This window comes from Camellia sinensis, chromosome 1 (assembly GCF_055761805.1).
Source record: "Camellia sinensis isolate YWXY chromosome 1, ASM5576180v1, whole genome shotgun sequence".
Classification (NCBI taxonomy): domain Eukaryota; kingdom Viridiplantae; phylum Streptophyta; class Magnoliopsida; order Ericales; family Theaceae; genus Camellia; species Camellia sinensis.
The window spans coordinates 5,597,019-5,619,021 of NC_138961.1; the positions used below are offsets into that span (position 1 = coordinate 5,597,019).

Genomic DNA, 22,003 nt, shown 5'->3' on the forward strand with positions numbered 1-22,003 from the left:
GAGAATTGTCATGTGATTTGAAACCTCAAGGGGTAGTATTTATTTTCTAGAACCTTAAGAAGTCAAATGAAAATTTGATAAACCTCAAGGGGGGTATTCATAACTTTCCAAAACATTTTCTAAATGAAAATAGAATGAATAAACATAAATCAACACCACTACAGAAGTTTGACTGCTTTAATTGGAAAACAAAATAGACAGTAGCATGAAATCAAAAGGTCAAACTTACCCTCGTAGCTTCTAACCCCTTTTTGAACACCTGGAATTACATACATGATGCATGAGAAAAAATAACTATAAATAACTAAAACATGAAATCTATAAAGATCAACAGGGTAACATTAGGCTGCTTGTGCCATCAAACAAATGTTGATGACTAAAGCATGAGAAATCCAATTACAGCATACAGTGTTAACATTAATACAAACAAGCTTTTCCAAACTAACAAAAACAAAAACTCAGTCAGCCCAAACCAACACGCACACACACTCATATATCAAACAAAAGCTGTTGTGGCTGGCCACTCCTTGTCAAAATTATTCAAAGCTTCTGTCTAAAAGAATTTCCAATGATAAGTTTCTAACTAAAAATTCTCATTGGCTTATCGGAGATGGAACTGAAACTCACTTCTGGACAGATAACTGGTTGCTGGATGAGTCATTAATAGAATATGCTACAGTCAATAATCGTTGTTTTCCTAAAATTTAAGACCCTTTCAAATTTTAGGCCAATCAATCTTTGTAACTTTAGTTACAAGGTGATCGCGAAGATCCTATCCAACAGGCTAAGTTGACTTCTTCTTATTGTTCTCTCGACCACCACTCTCTCGTACCGCTAATACAAAACACACACGCACATATACTATAAATAAAAAAAAAACCTAACTAATATAATTTAAATGTATATGCAGCCTTAAGAAAGTTGGTAGGAGAATGGTTATAGACCTGTGATGACGAGTACACCCCATCATCTGCCTTACAGACAAGTTTGGCGATAAACTAACATATCAAAATCCTTCATACTTCAAGTAACCTTATCCCCATTAATCTTCTTTCTTTTTCATTTTTTTTTTTTTTTTGATAAAAATCCCCATTAATCTTCTTTGAAACTACCATAATGACATTAAAGTCACCACCAACACACCAACTGGAAGAACACAACCCATAAAAAGCAACTAACTCCTCCTAGAAGAAAGCTATTAGCCTAGGATTGTTCGGGCTATAAACTCCCATAAACCCCACTTTCTCCTAAATCCTTCCTCCCTCCTCTTCATGTTGTCTAAAGTAATTAACGGCAGCATTAGAATCGCAGCCACCAAATAGTATAAGATCCTTACTAGGAAAAAGAATATCATCTCGAGCCCCAAAGGAAGCATTTCTCAAAGAGTTGGAAGGTGGTGGAGATTCAGTATCAAAGTTAACCTTTGGTAAGAAAAAAATAAAAAAGAGCGAGCATCACAATTCCTATCCACTTTGTTTTGACAATTAACATAACCAAAAATGGAAAACAAATAATGGAAGGTGGTGATGGTGTTGTCTTTCGTTGGAAGTGCATATGGGCTGCAGGTTCACCTTCTAAGGTAGTCTTTTTTGTTTGGATAGAAACTTTGGGCCGCATTCTGACTATTGACAACCTCATTCATCAATGGCATATTTTGGTGAATGGGTGTTGTATGTGTGGCGGGGATATGGAGACAGTGGATCACTTGCTTGCTCATTGTCCGGTTGCATCTCGACCATGGAGTTTGATTGTTGCTTTGTTTGGTTTAGTCTGGGTACAACTGGGGTCTATGATGGGTGTGTTACAGAGTTGGGGTGGGGCTAGGGTTGGGGAAAAGCGTCGGAAGGTTTGGTTACATGTTTCCCACTGTTTGCTTTGGTTGATTTGGTTGGAGCATAATAAGCAAGTTTTCTGAGAAGTGTGTCATTCAGTTCCTTAGTTAGAGAGTAGACTTTTATTGGTTTTGCATAGTTGGGTTATGGGTTCGATTGATCTTGATGTTTTGGTTTTTGTAGATTTTGTGAAAGATTTGATTCGTTAGTTTTGCAGGGCTTGTTTGTGGGCTGTTTCTTTTTTGTATTCTTTGCATCGCCATGATGCTTTTCTAATAAAGTTTTGTTTATTTATCCAAAAAAATATAATAAAATAAAATAGTGCCCCTTCAAAGCCAAGTACTCATATGATTTATCGGGGAAAAAAAAAGAAGCCAAAACTCATATAATCATACCCATTTGATTCACATACATTAGGATCCATTTTAATAGTGAAAACACCATTACCATTTGTTCCCTCATTTTCTTTGTATATCAATCCTGATGGATGATTTTCCTCTAGTTCTTGGCCAGAGCCATTGCTGAATAAAATCACCATGTCAAAGTTGGACTCTTGCAACACTAAGATCGAGTCTTTGTCGCGATCATCCCCATCCAAAGACTCATCTAAGAAGTCATCTGATTCATCAATGACTTCCCTATGAATTGATTGAATACCCCCACCATCATCACAAAATCCTCTTGATCGAGATCATCCTTCAAAAAACCTTCATGCATAGCCGTCACCATCTCTTTGCAATTTTTCACTAGCCAGATCACCAAGCTCGAGCCATCTTTCCTACTCTTGAAGCAACTGAAGATTTCTTATTGGAAAAACACCATCAAGAAGTCTTACTTCCGACTGATCACCCTATATTGATCGAACAAAGAAGGACCATCAACAACTTTTATAACTCATAGGAGGCGTTACTCCACCTTATCAATAGTTTAAAAGGTCAGCTTGCATGACGTCTCCACAAATATATTTATTTCTATTTAATTAATGTAGCACTCCTCTCCCCCCACCCCCAAGCCAATAGTATTTTCCATTCAAGATGTTTGTTTATAACAAATTACAAATTAATAACATTATGAGCTCTAACTATGTTGTGTGATTGGAGCTAATAATGTTAGTAATTTGTAATTTTGTTATAGACATAACCTCTTGAATGTGTGATTGGAGCTGATAATGTTAGAAATGATTAGCGAAGATAGTTTGGACAAGTGCAACAAAGATTGGTAGAGGCAACAATAAGGAAGCGCAATAGGATCACTGCTAATGGAAATGCTAGGGGGAGGGGAAGACCTAGATTGACATGTGATACTATGGTGAAGAAGGATATGAATTTACTTAAGCATATGGCCCTGCAAAACATAATGGAGAAAAATTATTCATGTAACCGACCATAATTGATTGGGACACAAGGTTTGGTTAACCTTGATTTGGCTAAGTACAAAATAAGTTACACCCTAACTCTAGATACAAAATTCCCAAACACTAATAATCAATAATAATTGGCCTACATTTTTCAGCATGCATTCTCTGTTGTCCAAAAGACCGCCTCACAAGTTAGTATTAATCGCAGCTTTATAAATTGGGATTCATGTCTAGTTTCCAAACCTAAACATTTCAGCCCACCATAGGTTTCTAATTTTTACTTTCTCCCTCCTTAATTTTACACACTGTTGTCTCCATTTATCAAATTTACACCCTATTGTCTACTCTTTGTTTCTTTATCTTTCTTTCGAAAGTAACCTTATTTAATCACAATTTAAAAAGCAGCCGCAACTGTTACATAACGGTTGTGGTAGTTACCGCCACCCGTTACGGTCGCTTTTGCAGTGTGACTGAAATTCACAGGTGTGTTAGCCGTAGTGACTACTGTAGCGGTCATAACGGTGTCGTAACATCCGTAACGGCCTATTACGCACCATTACGTAATGGTTTTGAACTGCTTCTTTCGAAAAAAACACACAAAAAAAAACTGAAAACGGGGGAAGAGGGATAGAGAGAAGAGGGAAGATAAAGAGAGAAAATAGAGGAGCAAGAGATAGAGAGAGAAGAGGGAAGATAAAGAACATGTTATTGATTTGTTGAAGCTGTGAGACCTATGCTATTCTATTCAGCTACTATCACTCAACCATTTTGTTTGTGTGTGTCTATCTATATATTGTTTGAAAATAATAATAATAATAATAAGTGTGGTCATTATCTATTTGGCTTAGTTAAAATATGTATATATATATATATATTTATATATTTAGGCTTTTATTTATTCTCTTACTTTTTTCATTATTTATCTTATATATAACAGTTAGTGATTGATTTTTTGTATAATATAAAGTCATTAATTATTGAAATAAAATGTAAAAAACTCAATTTATAGTGATTTAAAAATATGAAATATATTAGATCATACTTAAAAATTTACAAAAATTGATCACTATTTATTTTAAACCCAATAAATATGATCATAGAAGAAAAAAAATATGCATATCGATAAGTTTTTTTCAAATTGTGCAAAAAATAAAAAAATTCATGGTTCCGGTTACCGTAACCGCGCCACCGCCACCGTTACGGCGACCGCAACCACTTTTCAGAATCTTGGTTCCAATTGAAATTTATGCTAGCTGCTTTTTTGATAAGTAATGGTAACTATAATTACAAAGCAAAAGCAATATACATTGTCTAAGAACTTAGAGCAACCAAGTTTATAAACTACATTGCCTCCCAAAAAAGTCAAAAATAAAACGAATCCAATAAATACAGTAAATTGGAAGGCCTACAACAATCTAATGACATCCCAAAAAAATAGTGATCAGGCAAATACAAACTTGATTCTGTCAACACATGCTACTCCCACGAACATTAGAACGTGGGATTTTGCATTTCGATGGATCAAAAGTCATATTAAAATAGATAAAGACACCTTAAAATACAATCCTATAAGATGATTGAACCTTCTTAGTTTTCCTTTTAGAATTGGTATGGAACTCTTGGTTCGAATGAGATACGGTATAGAGTTTCTTGCATAATTAAAATGCAAAAACCATCTTAAAAGCACCAAGGAATCATCATTTTATTCTTTTATATCTAATGGCAGAAGTGGCACCTCAGAGAAAACAAGAAAGTCTCTAGATATGCATACAAACCCTACTTACTTTCAAAGCAAGATGCCATCCTTTTGCGAATTTTTTCAGTGTTGGGCATCATAATTGGTTGAAGTTCTGCTCATGCACTGCATAATAGAGAAAGGACAAAATATAAGTACAAACACTGTACTCAAAAAGAAAATTGAAGAGTGAAACATAAAATCTCTCCAAACACTCATTGAGATAAAACAAAAAATCTTTGCATTATGAAATTTAAATATTTGGATTTAAGCCATAAACCTATGACTCATCCTGATACAGGAAGGGATAGAGAGAGGGAGAAGAACTCAAAGTTGGCCACTGCCTTTTACTCTCAAATATTATTCTCAAAACTGAATATTACAATGTCAAAACCATAATATTTATATAACCAAAGTCCTACATTGTAATTAGGAAATCAAACCAACTAATAATCCTGGCTAATTTTATTTAATTAAATCTAATTAAACAATAATAATAAACTACCAATTACAATTATGGGACCAAAAAGACTTTGGACTCGTGGACTTCAACATTTGCTTCCAAATCCGATAATTAGCATCTAACCAATCAAGGGCTGCACCATCACATCCTCAACTAAGAAAAGAGGCAACAACTACTATATCACCTATAACCATTCCCAATGATTCTGAACTGTGAAAATTTGTACCTCTTCATATTCTTTGACTAAAATCTCACATGAATATGGCTCTAATTGAAGGTTTGCCAAGTTCTTGTTTTAGAGCAGATAAACAGATTAAATTTGAAGCAATTTGTGTAACTACGCAGATAGATAACACAAGGGCAAGGGTAAACACATAAAAAAGATATCATAAACATAAAATAAAAAGGAAGAAAGCTAGAGAATTTGCTAAAAACTGATCGCTATTTCCCTTAGAAATGAAAAGCGGGGAAGTCACTAGGAGCAATCAAGCAACTTCATTTAGTATGAGAAAAATGCTTCACATTAAACTGTTTAAACCAGAAGAGGCTGAAGAAGATTTTCCTGTAAAAGACAAGAGCAACAAATTTGAGAAGAAAAACATGGAAAGACAATACCAAACAATTAACCCATAACATGTATTAGTTGAACTAAAGCATAAAAACATCAATTTGCAACATAGGTTGAGGTTGTAAAAAACTTACAAGTTCAACAAAGAACCTTTATTAGAATATATCCACAAACACAGATTGAGAGAGAAATGTCAATGATAAAAATAAAACTAGTGATAAATCAAGCACGAAAAAGTAACTAACAACTTCTGTTTTTAATTTTTGGTTTCCAATATGCTGCAAGTTGTATGCAGATGCCATGTACCTTTTGTGACTAGATCAAAGACATTGAAATTTTAAAAAACCTCTGCCATTTAGCAAATGGTTTCAGATTTCAAAAAGCACAAACAAATAGAAAAAAGCAAAAATATATATAATTAAATTATCTACAAAGCAAGACAGAAAGAAAGAGAGATATGGCAAAAGGAAATAAATACTGACCGCCGCCACCAAAAGAACAAGTCATGAATCCTTATCAACAGGAAACAAGGTTGTAAAAATTTGGGGGTTACACAAGATTGCTTTTAGATTCTACCAGCCTAGATAGGATAAAAAATCAAGAATCGTAAGATCCTATAAGATATATAATATATATACATAACAATTTTTATGTGATTAATGAATACTATCAAAATTCAGAGAGAATGCACTTCAATAAAATAAAAACTAAAACTATCTTAAAAAAACAAAATTAACACTTCATCATTGCCACAATCAACATTGTTGGTGATAACGCAACCATAAAGGTCTCATATAACACATTGATAAATAACATAATCAAAGCCACCAAAATCCCTTTAGATTCTCATCCATATCATCATCACTTCATGAATTTTATCAACCTCTTTCTGACTTATTTTTAGACTACCTCGACTGAAATCTAAGAATGCTTGATAATTTTTCTCTGTGTCATTCGACACTTGTGAACATGGTTCAACATTTGATAAGTTTAAGCTAAGTAAAGTTTGCCCAGATCATGCGATTCAGAGGTGCCACTTGGTCCTCAAGTTTACACTCACGGGGTGGGTCTAAAGGACTCTGCGTAGGACACAGTTCCCAAAAATTAAAAAAAACTAGGTGACGTTTCAACTTATGTATGTCTCATGCGTGAATAACACAACACTTGCACTTCACCTTTTTCGAAGCAGAATCTACGTCAAACCCATGTTCCTAACTCTGATTTGAGTTTTGACCCGAATCATTTTCCCTCCTTTTTTAAAACATGTTGTGCTAATCAATAATCAATACTCAAACTGGAATAGGGATCAATCTAATACATTCAAAGTCCTTTGGGGGATGATAATGTATTGGATTTATCCCTGTGTTATTTTATGATGTATCCAATTCAAGTATTGACTATTGATAGGGTAATGTCTGCCTTTGGTTCTAGAAAATTGAAGATGAAAAATCCCTATAGGTCCAATGTTGTTAAAGGTGAGAGGAGCATTGAGGAGCAAAGGTCTCCTAGGCTTAGGCGTGAAGCTATGTTACATGGACTCAACAATTTGAGGATGTGGAATCTGTATTTGAGGCAGCATTGATTATCACCGAAGAAGCACGGACACAGGATACAACAATTCTGAAATAATTAGGAAATGGACACTGCTGGAATATGGGAGGAAAAAAAAATTCTTTATTTGTTATGTATACGGATATGAATTAAGGCAAAGACGTATAATAAGAGGCATCATTGTATATGTGGGTGTCTTTCAGTTTTCCCCCTCTTTGTTTCCATATATTTTTAGTTTGACCCCAAAGTAGCTTCCTAAAATTTGCAAGTGATGGTTTCAATTTGTTAGTAAATTTTGGATTAAAAAAAAAATACTCAGTTTTGAAGTTTATATCCATATATCCAATTTTTTTTGACACTTTTTAACGAAGTCCCCTTATTTGAGAATTAGGAGTATATGCAAATCCGACTCCTGGACACATACCCATATCCAAGAACTGTATCCAGTCTGGATAACATAGTAACATAGGCACAAGGCACAAGGCACAAGGCACGGCATGGGATTCACCAAAGCAAGGAGCACACAACTTTGACAGGAAGGAAATTGACAATTGAATGAAGACAAATAATTGAAGGGTTAAACATTTGAAATTATAAGAAGGGAAAAGTTAGGGATCATGAAAAAAAATTTATGAAAATGATCATGAAAAATTTATGATCTTTGGATTATCTTGATTAGTGTATGGTGCTTTATTCTAAGTGTAATTCAAGGGTCACAAACCTTTCATGATTATTTTCATGAAAGATTTTTCATGATACCTAGCATTGCTATTATAACAAACTAGTACAACAGCACATTCATTCAGTTAATAGAATTGATTTAAAATGCTAATTCCATAACAACTCTCAAAGAAATAGGCAAACAAATTCATAATAAGCAGAGAAATTCATAAGCATTGTAATTCACAAGCATAATCAGTGCATATATCTAACCAGCATAGAGGGGGTTGGTGGGTGGGGGAACAATTCAAGGTCATTAACGCAGAAAAATAAGAACCAAAAAAAAAACATAAAAAAGAGCCAGCAACGTGGAGAAGAAGAGATGTACCTGAGGATAGAAGATTTTCTTTCTTTCTGTCGATTTTCTTCAAATTGCGCCTTGCATTGTATGTCTCGTGTTGCGATGCATGATATATATACTGCTGTTTCATTACCCTTCCCATTATTATATTTTGGATAAGGAGATTTGATTAAAATACAAATCATCGTTCTGAAAATTATATTTCACCTTATGATATTTCTAATTTTATAATAAATTGTCTCTTTTATTAATAAATTATTAAGTCAATTAACAATTTTTAATAGTATTATAAATATGTTTCAATTAATAATTTAAGTAATTTTATTATTGTATAGAAGAGAAATTATAAATTCTTTTTTTTTTTAGTTAATTCTGTTAAATAAAAAAATTTAATAATAGAGTATTTGTAATTTTTCAAACTACAGAGGACAATCTGTACTTTAAGCAAACCTCGGGAATGTATTTGTGATTTATCTTATATTTTGGATAAATTATTATATTTTCTCCTTTCTATGTTTCACTATTTTTTCTTTTTGGCCCTTCAAATTTTATTTATTTTTTAATTTTTTTCTTTTATGTTTAAAATTTTTCTTAATTTACTTTAAAACTTAATTTATATTCAAAATTATACAAAAAATAACATATTAAACATCACGTGATATATAAATATTTTATTATATATAACTCACACCTCTAATACAAACCTAAACTTTAATATAATAATATATTTTATATTATTTGATAGTTAACGTAATATTTTATGTCTAATTTTAAACAAAAGTTAATTTTAAAAGTAAACCAGAAACAAACTTGAAATATGAGGGGCCAAAATGAAAAATAATAATAATAAAAAAAACTTAAAGGTCAACAAGGAACAAAAATAACTAAATATAGAGGAGCAAACTATAATATGTCCTTATATTTTTATTGTAATTTTAATCTTATTTTTATTTTTTATTTATTTATTTTTCGATTTGAATCTTACATTTATTTAAAAGGATAAATTACACCCTTTTTTTTTTTAGGTTTCATATTTTAATCCCTATTGTTTGGAAAGAAAAATTACAATTTATTTCTAAAATCAATTTCAATCCAAATTTGAAAAATTATATACCAAGTTGCTAGTCACGTGATATAAAATGAATAAATTACACTTGGCTCTCATTAAGTTTCATAAATTTTTCTTCTTTAATTTATAAAATATTACTTTTCTTGTTTCTACTCATAACATTTGTAATATTTTATCAATTCACTTCCAAAACCAACTTCCATCAAATTTTTAATATAAAAAAAAAATTGTCTAATGTTAGCAACTAGGGGTGTGCATAATACCGCCGAAACCGCCGAAACCGCCGAAACCGCACCGAACCGCACCGCCAAGGCAAATTCGTTATTATTTGTCAATCGAACCGCCGGTTTTTGGTAAGAAAAATGGCAAATTCTAGTGACACTTTTATCAATCCGCCGGTTTCTATTTTTCTTCCAAACCGCACCGACCCGCACCGCTATTAAATCATGTTTTATAGGATTCTAAAAATTCTTTTTTACTTAAGTTTGCTTGTTGTTCTATACCTTAGAATATAGTATTACATTACTGCTCGAGGGGAATTTTATGTATTGTATTTGATCATTGTAGCTTTCACAGATGCTTGTAATGAACTGATGGTATAGTCGTTGATATTATCATGTTGTTGCTACACTTGCTACATCAGAAGAAAGTTTCGCAAGATGCTTAACATTACGATATCTCTCGTCTTTTTTTTACTTTTTAATTTAAGTTTTGTAATTTGAATTATATTTTTTATAAACTGCCAATCCGCCCGAACCACCAAGGCAAATCCGCCATTATTTGCCAACCGAACCGCCGGTTTTTGATAAGGAAAATGACAAATTCTAGTGACACTTTTATCAATCCGCAACCCGCCATACGGTTTCTATTTTTCTCTCAAACCGCACCGACCCGCACCGCGCACACCCCTATTAGCAACCATGTTGTGTCGCAGGGCATAAAAATCAAATTTTATGATCCAAGATTCAAAATCTAAATACAAACCTAAATCCAAATCCAAATTACAACACGTATCACTGTCTCTCTTTTATACCATGATCACCTTTTACAAACATTCAAATTTCTAAAAATACACCTTAAATTTTTTATTTTGCGTTTTAAATATTAAATTTGTAAGGGTAAATTACACTTATACCCCTTGAGATTTCTAACAAATACAGGGATCTCCCCTCTAGTTTTAATAATTACAAAAACCTCCCCTACTTTAATTGACAATATCAAGATTCTCCCAATTCGTCAATTTTGCACAAACGACGTTATTTTCTTATATAAAATGACCATATTACCCTTTTATTTGAATGCAAAAAGGCAAAAATATCCCTTGATCTTTTATTAATCTTACAAAGTATATATTGATCCTCTCTCTCCCTCCATTACCCTCTGTGAAGAAATGAATTTTGTTTGTTCTCTCACATCCAATCGAAATGCGAGAGAGAGAGAGAGAAGCTCCTCTTCACTAGCGCACCGTCATCTGATGTCCGCCATCGCCGTCTTTTCTCTTCCTCCTCTTCCTCTTCTTCTTCTTTCACTCCCTCTCCGCCGCCCGCTTTTCCCCTCCTCATCCTCTTCCTCTTCCTCTTCTTCCGAAACCCTAACCCTAGATTTATGGTTTTCAGAGCAGTGGTGAGAGGTAATGGCAACAGCGTTGGGTCTGGGTTTGTGATGGCTAGTTGCAATCTTGGTCACGATTAGGGAAAAAAAAAGAAAATGATGAGGAAGAAGAGAGAAAGGGGACGAACGGTAGGAGAAAGAAATGAGGATGAGGAGGTTGACTGGAGATGGAGGGATTCATTATCTCTTTTTGATTGCAGGGCAATTGTGGGCTTGAGATTGGGATAATGTTGAAGAAATAGGAAATTAAAGCTTTTGCCTATCTAAGATTGAGATTGAAAATGAAGAAAGAACAGTGGGTTGTTGATCTGAAATTGAGATTGCCTATCTGGGATTGAGATTGCCTATCTCTTATTTCGCTATTTTGGTTTAAGAATGTTCAAAACTTTGCTTTGTATCAATTGGGTGTTGATCTGGAATGAATTTTTTTATTTTTTATTTTCTTGCATTTTCTAGGTGACCAAACAGAACAAAATTGATTGTTTTTCTTTATAATGAGCTATGGGGCAGAGTTAGGTCCTCATCTTTCATCTACTGCAATATATTTTCCTCTTTCTTCTCTCAAGACCCATAACACTTTGTAGAATTGATTTTTGGGGGTGTTGTTTAACAAATTTGTGGGTTTAAGGTGTGAAGGTGGTTTGTGATGGGTTTGGTCAGTTGCATCTTACATTTATGTAATAAATATATATATATATATATATATATGTGTGTGTGTGTGTGTGTGTGTGTGATTGAATAAATAAATAAATAAATAAATAATTGAATCAATATGTTGGATATATATGTTTGATATATATATACATATGTATACTTAAATATCTTACATATATATATATATATATATATATATATATATATATATATATCTTTATGTATATTTCTGATTTTGTGGGAGGTGTTACAATGGTGAATGGGTTGGTACTGGTAATGACACGAGTAGAAGGTGAATTAGAAGGCAGTGAGGGTATTTTTGGCATTTCATAATTCATAATGAGTGACATCAACCCTTTCTGTTAGGTCTTGTAACAGCAGTTATAAATTGGGGAAATCTTGATAATGTCAGTTAAAGTAGGGGAGGTTTCTGTAATTATTAAAACCATAGGGAAGAATCCCTGTATTTGTTAGAAACCTCAGGGAGTGTCAGTATAATTCACCCAATTCGTAAATATAATGAGTTTGTCACGCGATATTTTTCATCCATAATTGAACTATAAATTGATTTCAGGAATAATTGAGGAAAATTACAAGAATAAGGGCCCAAAGTGAGAAAAAAAATACTTCATAGGCTAAAATGCTAAAAATCATAAAACTTAAGGGGGAAAGTGTAATTTATCCAAAATTTTAGTATATTATACTTTGTGACACGTGGCATTTGAAGTTCAAATTGGAGGAAAGTTGGTTTTCCTTATCAAAACTAATGAGTGAGACACACGATACGTATGTAATTCAAATAATTAATAATAAAAATAAATAATAATAAATTTAATATTATAATATGTATGTTGCTTAAGTGATAAGTATATTTTTAATGAAATTCAAAATTTTGGATTCAAAACTTACTTATGTTTTGTATAATAATTTTTTTATTTTAACATATCTAAAGTTGTCACATGTATAACGAGAAAAAGAAAGCTTACTAAACTAATTCAGGCCTTCACGTAATAGTAATTTAGGCCTTCACTTAATAGTATGAATAGATAAAGGTTTAGGTTTGGATTCTTACTCTTTCCATTTATTCTTTTTTTTTTTTTTAAGTGATAAAATTATTATTTATTAATCAATATCTCAGGTTTGAATCTTTTTCACTACCTTAATATTTAATTTTTATCATGTATTAGTCAAGTAATAAGTAACTTCTTTGTCTAATCAAAGGTTTAGGTTTTGAGTCTCACTCTTTCCATCTATCCTCTCTTTTTTCTCTTTTTTTTTTTTTCAAGTGACAAAAGTATTATTTACCAAATCAATAATCTTAGGTTTGAGTATTTTTCACTACCTTAATATTTATTTTTTTATTTTTAATAGAGAAATAAGAAACACATGACATAATATAATAGTGTAGATATAGATATAAATAGATAGATTACAAATATTAATGGGTTAAATTGGTGAAAAGTTACTTTAAGGAATACAATGAGAACAATATAACACTTAAAAGGGACAATATGTAATTATCATATATAAAATTACTAAAATTTAGTAAGTAAATTATAGGAATCTCCCTTGATTTTTGAAAAAAAAAAATATATATATATATATATATATATAGTCTTACAATTTTGCCATAATTTACTGAACTCCTTTATTTTTTTGAATTACAAAACATTTAACTCACGTTTGTTTGGGTTCCATTAGGAATGGACAATGTGTGTATTAAGGCCTCGTTTCGAAATAGGTTTTTTTAGTAATTTTTTAGTTTTTAGCTAAAATATGAGGTAAAAAAAATTAATATATTTGGAATAATTTTTTTATTTTTTATAAAAAAATATACAAAAAGTAGAGAGAAAATGAAATCTTTAATTTTTTAATATATGTTATAAGCTTTTTAATTTTTTTTAGTAATTTTTTGACTTTCAAACGAAAACAATTGCATATCAAACGAGACCTAAGTTGTCATTTGGCATTGACTTTTTTAATTAACTTTTTTGAGTTGGGACTTTTTTTTTTAACTTGGGACTAAAAAGTTCGTTTGGTTTGATTTTTTTTGACTTTTATGAGAGAAAAAATGAAATAATTATGGTTTGGATATGATATTTTGTCTTATTGACTTATTTAGCATATTTTGTCTTTTGTGTTTTTTTAGTCCAACTAAGGGGTGTTTTGAAAAGATCATTAAAAGTTGACTTTTTGACTTTTTTAACTTTTTTTACTATTTTATGTGAGAGGTGATATGATAAAAAATAGATCAAAAGCTGACTTTTGACTTTTAACTCTGAGAGGGTAATTTATATGTAAATTGGGCCGAGCTGGGTGATAGGCCGTTCTGTGGGCCACAATAAAAAGGGCTGAGTAAAAGAGCTTTGTAGTTAGCCCGGTCCAAAAAGAGCTTTGTAGTTAGCCCGGTCCAAAAGAGTCTTGTAGTTAGCTCGGTCCAAAAGAGCCTTGTATTTAGCTCGGTCACCGCTGTTAGAGTGATGGCCGTTAGCTCGGCCATACTCTTCTGAGCTGAAGTATTTTGAGCTTTTCTCAGGACCTTGCTACGGTTTAGCTCGGTCCAATCTCGTTATGGCTAGCACGGTCTCAGCTGGAGAAGCCGATGTGCACGCAGTGAAGGGGAGAACCGAGCTAGGTAAAGCTTGGTCATTTCAGCCAATATAGCATGGTTGTGGTAGCTCGGTCATTTTGTCATACCACCGAGGTAAAGCCATCTCACTTGGTTTAAGTAGTGAGGTGGTTGTTGAAGGATAAGCATTATCTTTCAGGAGTGTGACTCCTAGGAGGACTCTGCATGGAGGAATAAGAGTCCTACTAGGATTGTGCCACGCGGAACCTATAAAAGCTCATTACATCACCTATGGAGAGGTAACACAACTTTGATTCCCGAATACTTAGAGCTTTTGTCTATTTGTCTATTTTGTTGACTTAGGCATCGGAGAGGTATCCGGCATACACCCGCCGGCTAGCTCACGTTTGTGTTTTTAGGGAGTACAGCGACGATGTTTGGAGGAACGCAGACTTGGTCAACAGGATTATACGAGAAGAATATTTCTTACTCGTACAATTGGCGCCGTCGGTGGGAATCACAGAAAGAACAAAACCTCTTGATCAAAGTTTTTCCTCGCTAGATTAGACGCAATGGCGCACAATGACGATTTGCCGCAGTCCGCCATTGAAAAACAAACCCCAGAGGGAGGTGGAAGGCGCGAAGGTTTGCCTTCCATCTCTCCCATGGCAGATTTAGAGCCCCAGCGATAGAACCCCCGGAGGGATGCAAGGGGGGGGCGGGGTAACAGCCCCCGTCGCTCATCAAGTCCAGATAGGCAGAGGCGAAGGATCGACCCTCAAGTTTTAGAGGATCGGGTAAAGGAGCAGGACGAGTTAATAAGGAAGATGGCGTCAAACATGAAGGCTATAAAACGCCAGATCGAAGGAAAAGGGGTAGCGACAGGAGAGGGGCACAAAAGCAACACGCCCCCTCGCCACTCAGAAGATCGTGGTAGGCATACCACGCCATCGCAAGTAGAGAGTAGAAGCCTCAAAATAGGCGACACTCAATCAAGGACTTCCAAGACTCGTTACTCCAGGTCTAAGAGAATGAGAACATCGAGGTCTTACACTGAGGGAAGCACCTATCGGCCCTCACATACGCACCAGACATCATCCAGGCAAACGGAGCTGCCTAGATCGTCCGACTTACGGACTGTGCTTGAAAAAAAGACACGACGGAAGGAGGATACCAGGGCACACGACCCGCGCAGAATTTCAGCCCCTCAGCGGTTGGCTCCTCGGACGCATGGAAACGTCGAGGTAGGAATGCCAGTACCGCACCTTGCCTACGAACTAACAGATAAAGCATTGGCAAGGCTACCTAGCTCGCCGTTCGTTCCGGCGATTGAGAACACACCATTACCTTCAGGCTTCATCCAGCCTAAATTTACAACGTACGAGGGGAAGACGGACCCTTACATGCACTTGAGCCACTTTCTCCAGGTCATGGCAGTATACCGGCAGAACGAAGCTTTGATGTGCATTCTATTTCCATCCAACCTTGGCAACCTAGGTTTAACCTGGTTCGAAAGGCTATCAGAAGGCAGCATAGCCTCCTGGGCGCAATTAGTGGAGGCATTCGTGACAAGGTTCATAACGAACACCAAGACGCCAGTAGAGATCGATCAACTACTCTCCATTGACATGGGCAACAAGGAGACGTTGAGATCCTACAACGGTCGTTATTGGGAAACGTTCAACCAGATAGGAGATTGCCCCACAAATCTCGCCATCGCGCAATACAAAAAAGGTCTTCCAGTCGGAAACTAGCTAAGGGACTCAATTACCATGACACCCCCCCTCACAATGGAAGCCTTAATGGAGAGGGTACACCAGCACATTCGGGCGGAAGAGGACGGCGCCCGTGCTAAAATAAAGTCTGGTACAACCGCAATACTAGATAAAAAGACTACGGCAAAAGTCAACGCGGTAGAACGTCCAAACAGGAACGAGCGAGGCAGGCGGGACAATGGAGAGGACCAAGATAAAAAGTGGTTGAGAGTCCGCACTGCCATTACCATGGTGTTCAAAAAACTGATCTATCGGATTCTCAGTGAGATACGCGATGAACCTTTCGTCAGATGGCCAGCTAAACTAGGGAAAGCTCAAAAGGATTATGACGAAACATCTTGGTGCACCTTTCATAAGGAAAAAGGGCACCGCGATGAAAATTGCACGCCGTTGAGACAGCGCCTGGAGGAGTTAGTGGCAGCTGGGCACCTTGACCAGTACACAGAAGGAGGGACACAGCCAGCCCCCAAAAACCACGATCACCTAGACGGAACGCCCAATCGATGCCCCACCTCAAGGTGTGATAAACGTAATACATGGGATATTCGAACCTGAGTGAGTATGTGAGCTCAGGGGAATAATCATGAAGGATGAACACTTAAGGGAGGTATTAAGTGCGCAGCCTACCATTAAAAAGGGGAGAACAGAGGACACGAATGTCATGTCTTTTTCAGACAGAGACTTGGCAAGAATATATTGCCCTCACAACGATGCACTGGTCGTCACTCTTCGCGTCAAGGATTACGACGTCAAGCGAATTTTGATTGACCAAGGGAGCTCATGTGAAATAATGTATTACGAAACCTTCAAACAACTGAAACTGAAGGACAAAGACTTGGCACCTGCCGTATCTCCTCTGACCGGATTCAACTCAATGCCAGAGTAGCCAGTTGGCAAGATTATCCTCCCCGTCAGAGCAGGAAGCATAACGAAACAAATGGAATTCTAGGTATTGAAAGTCCCTTCCACTTACAACATAATCTTGGGAAGGACATGGCTGCATGCCATGCGATCGGTAGCGTCAACCTACCATCAAGTGATGCGGCTCCCCAACGAAGCCGGAGTAATTGAAGAGGTCTTTGGAGAGCAAATTATGTCCAAACAGTGCTTCGTCACAATAAATGGCAGCTGAGCTGCCAAAGAGTTTGTTTAGATGGTGGAAGAACCTGAGAACAATGAATTGTTTGCGGATGTTGGCAAAGCCGCTGAACAGAAGGCAGTGGAAGACTTGGTACAGGTAAGAATAGATGAAAAGGACCTGGAAAAGTTCTTTTTGCTTGACTCATCTATGTCCAGCACCGAGAGAATAGAGGTCATGGAATTCTTGACCTCTAACATCGAAGTGTTTGCCTGGACGCCGTATGGGATGCCTGGCATTGACCCAAACTTCATCTGTCACCAATTGAATGTCCATCCAAGTGCAAGACCAATCATACAGTGCACTCGCAGATCAGCACTCCACCACGCCGAGATAGTGGCGGAAGAAGTGGAAAACCTTCTAGAGGCAGGAGCTATCAGAGAAGTGCACTATCCGAAGTGGATATCCAATACGGTAGTGGTACCAAAGAAGAATGGAAAATGGCGTGTCTGCGTGGACTACAAAACAAGCAACAAGGCATGCCCAAAAGATAGCTTTTCCCTACCACGAATAGACCAATTGGTAAACCTAACAGCAGGACACAACCGACTTAGCTTTCTTGATGCGTACAGAGGTTATCATCAGATCGCTATGTATGAACCAGACTAGGAGGTCACATCTTTTACAATGCCAAGAGGTCTGTATTGCTACAAGATCATGCCTTTTGGCCTAAAAAATGCAGGGGCAACATTCCAGCAGATGGTCACCAAGATGTTCGAACCATTGTTAGGCAGAACAATGGAGGCTTACATCGATGACATGGTAGTCAAAAGCAAGGATGAGAATGACCATCTCAGGGACCTAGGTGAGATGTTTCAGATTCTAAAAACGCACAAGTTGCGCCTTAATGCATCTAAGTGTGCGTTCGACGTAGGATCAGGCAAATTCCTAGGCTTCCTGGTGACCAACCGAGATGTAGAGGTAGACCCTTCTCAGATCAAAGCAATTCAGGATTTAGAGAGGCCCAACTCAGTAAAAGAAGTACAACATCTCACCGGTATGGCAGCCGCACTAAACCGGTTCATAAGTCGGTCGTCAGACAAATGTCGACCATTTTTTCAAGCATTAAAGGCCAAATTTGAGTGGGATAAAGAATGCGACCGCGCCCTAGAAAGTTTGAAAGAATACATGTCTTCTCCACCATTGCTAGTAACCCCAATACCTGGAGAAGAACTCTTTTTGTACCTGGCAGTCTCACAGCACGCAGTTAGTGCGGTATTGGTCAGAGCAGAGGGAATCCAACACCTGCCCATCTTTTATGTCAGCAAGACATTACTGGGCGCAGAAACTAGGTACTTACCATTGCAAAAACTAGCCTTAGCCTTGATTATGGCATCAAGGAAGTTGTCGCATTACTTTCACGCCCACACCATAATCGTCCTCACAGCCTTCCCCTTAAAAGCTCTGTTTGAGAGGGCGAACTTCTCTGGGTGAATCTTGAAGTGGGCGGTGGAACTGAGACAGTACGATATCAAGTTTCAATCTAGAACTGCAATAAAAGCCCAAGCATTGGCAGACTTTGTGGCAAAATTCACCCTAGGAAGCCATCACATCTGCCTAGTTGACTTGACTGGTGCCACCGAAATGGGGACAGAAAGCGCCGCAGGAAGCGCGTAACCCCTAAATCAGGATACCCAGTCACACCCTAAAACGGATCAGAGTAATGACGAGCTGGAAGAGGCAAACCATGCTACACCAACCAAAGACCCATCAACAAATAAAGACTTGGAACAATCAGATAACGAGGGGCAAACAGTAAGTGTGGACTTTGAAGAAAACACTAGCAACACTCAGGACCCCAAGGCATCATCCGATCCCTCTACCTACTGGAAGCTCTTCGTTAGAGAGATGTGGAAGCTCTTCGTAGATGGAGCATCCAACAGACACGGAGCAGGACTCGGCATAGTCCCCATCTCACCAGATGGCCTAGTAGTGGAACAGGCAGTCAACCTTGGCTTCCCAGCATCAAACAACGAAGCGGAGTATGAAGCACTTCTGGCAGGACTAAAATCAGCACTCTACATGAAGGCCACCAAGCTAATGGTTTACAGTGACTCACAACTGGTGGTAAACCAAATTTCAGGCGACTATGAAGCAAAGGATGAAAGAATGGCTAAGTACCAAGAGTTAGTCTAAAAAGAGATCATGAAGTTCGAAGTAGTGCGAATAGAGCTGATTGGCAGAGAAGAAAACAGCAGAGCAGACGAACTAGCAGGCTTTGCTTCAATGGCAGATACATCCATCCCACATCCACTACTGATCGACTTCCTACCTAGACCAAGCATTGAAGAACCTGAAGTAGAAGAAGTATGTTGCACCGAACTAGGCCCTTCATAGATGGATCCCATCATAATGTTCCTAAAAGACGACATTTTACCCAAAGAGAAGAAGGAGGCCAACAAGATAAGAGCAAAGTCACAGCGATTTTGGCTCTCCCCATCAATGGCCTTGTATAAGAAATCCTTCACAGGACCTTACCTGAAGTGTGTCCATCCCAGCAAGGTCGAAGCATTCCTGTTCGAGATTCACGAAGGCGTATGCGGAAGCCACCAAAGGGGTAGATCATTGGCTTACAGGGCAATTTCGCAGGGATATTGGTGGCCTTACATGCAAGCAGATTCGGAGAAGTATGTCAAGAAGTGCGAGAAATGCCAGAAGTTCGCACACCAAATACATCAGCTAGCCAGAGAGCTTCTACCTTTAACTAGCCCATGGCCCTTCGCAATGTGGGGCTTGGACATAGTAGGACCACTTCCAACAGCACTCAGCAACAGAAAGTTCTTCCTTAACAGAATACTTCACAATGTGGGTGGAAGCAGAAGCATTAGCATCAATAAAGGACAAAGATGTGAAGAAGTTCGTCTGGTAGAATATAATCACTCGGTTCGGCATACCCAAGGCACTATATTAGACAACGGCACCCAGTTCGACGGCAAAATTTTTAAAGGCTTTTGTGAAGAGTACAAGATAGAATTCTATAACTTTACACCGGCATACCCCCAAGCAAATGGCCAGGCAGAAGCATCAAACAAAGTTGTCTTGGATGGATTGAAGAAAAGGTTAGAGAAAGCAAAAGAAAAGTGGGCTGAGAAGCTTCCTCATGTTTTATCGGCTTACCATACCACACCTTGACGATCAACTGGAGAAACACCATTCTTCTTAGCCTACGGCATGGAAGCAGTAATCCCACTGGAAATTGGTCTCCCCACCATCAGAAGCGAAAATTTTGACCTAGACTTAAATGGAGAAGCCATAGCATTGGAGCTCGATCTTGCAGAAGAAAGAAGAGAAAAAGTACTGGTTCACATCGCCTCATACCAACAGGAGTTATCCAGAAAATACAACAAGACAGTACATCCAAGGCAATTCAAAGTTGGAGATTGGGTACTGCGCAAAGTAATGGGAAACACCCTGGTACCTGGAGACGACAAGTTAGGGCCCAATTGGGAAGGACCTTACAAAGTGGTTGGGTTAGCAGGAAAAGGGGCATACCACCTGGAAGACAAGGACAGCAACGCCATTCCCAGGCCATGGAACACTGCCAATCTCAAACTATTTTATTTTTAGCTTTTTCTTTAAACATACTTGTAGTTTTCCTTTCTCAATAAAATAAGTAGTTTCTTTTCAGCATAGATTGTTTCCTTCTGTAAAAGATTGTTTTGGTAAGCTAGGGGCATTGAAAGCATAGTTGGCCGGAATAACCAACACCCCTCGTAAGCCTAGGATAAGGATCTAGGCTACAAGATGTTTGGCAGGAATAATCAAACACTTTACTCTAGGTTGGCAGGAATAACCAACTTAGAGATTGGCTGGAATAACCAACACCCCTCCTAAGCCCAGGATAAAGATCCAGGCTGCAGGACGTTTGGCACGAACAACCAAACACTTTACTCTAGGTTGGTAGGAATAACCAATTTAGAGGTTGGATGGAATAACAAACACCCCTCCTAAGCCCAGGATAAGGATCCAGGCTGCAGGACATTTGGCACGAACAACCAAACATTCTACTCTAGGTTGGCAGGAATAACCAACTTAGAGGTTGGCTGGAATAACCAACACCCCTTCTAAGCCCAGGATAAGGATCCAGGTTGCAGGACGTTTGGCAGAAATAACTAAACACTCCACTCTAGGTTGGCAGGAATAACCAACTTAGAGGTTGACTGGAAAAACCAACACTAATTGTTCTTCAGCCAAGATAAGGATCTAGGCTGAAAAGGTTGGCTGGAAAAACCAACACTTATTGTTCTTCAGCCGAGATAAGGATCTAGGCTGAAGAGGTTGGCTGGAAAAACCAACACTTATTGTCCTTCAGCCGAGATAAGGATCTAGGCTGTAGAGGTTGGCTGGAAAAACCAACACTTATTCTTCCTCAGCCGAGATAAGGATCTAGGTTGAAGAGGTTGGCTGGAAAAACCAACACTTATTGTTCTTCAGCCGAGATAAGGATCTAGGCTGAAGAGTTTGGCTGGAAAAACCAACACTTATTATTCTTCAGCCGAGATAAGGATCTAGGCTAAAGAGGTTGGCAGGTATAGCCAGCTAGATAGCAAGGTTAAGACCAGGATAAATATCTCGGCCAGAGAATATTATACTTCATTCAGATTACAGAGTAAAGTACATGCATGGAAGTTAACCGGAATAATAGTTGGAACAAAAGAAG

The 22,003-nt window shown here is 37.2% G+C and overlaps 1 long non-coding RNA gene across 2 annotated transcripts in view; it reads right to left on the reverse strand.

Annotated features, from left to right (window-relative positions):
- LOC145791199 (uncharacterized) overlaps positions 1-8,624 on the reverse strand; it is a 36,209-nt gene extending 27,585 nt beyond the window's left edge. For both annotated transcript variants that reach the window (XR_014331074.1, XR_014331076.1), the window contains exons 1-4: positions 8,555-8,624; positions 6,438-6,535; positions 4,974-5,050; positions 230-259 (exon numbers count right to left, since the gene is read on the reverse strand). This is a non-coding gene — a long non-coding RNA (uncharacterized LOC145791199). The remainder of the gene's footprint in view (positions 1-229; positions 260-4,973; positions 5,051-6,437; positions 6,536-8,554) is intronic.
- Between the last annotated feature and the right edge of the window lie 13,379 nt (positions 8,625-22,003).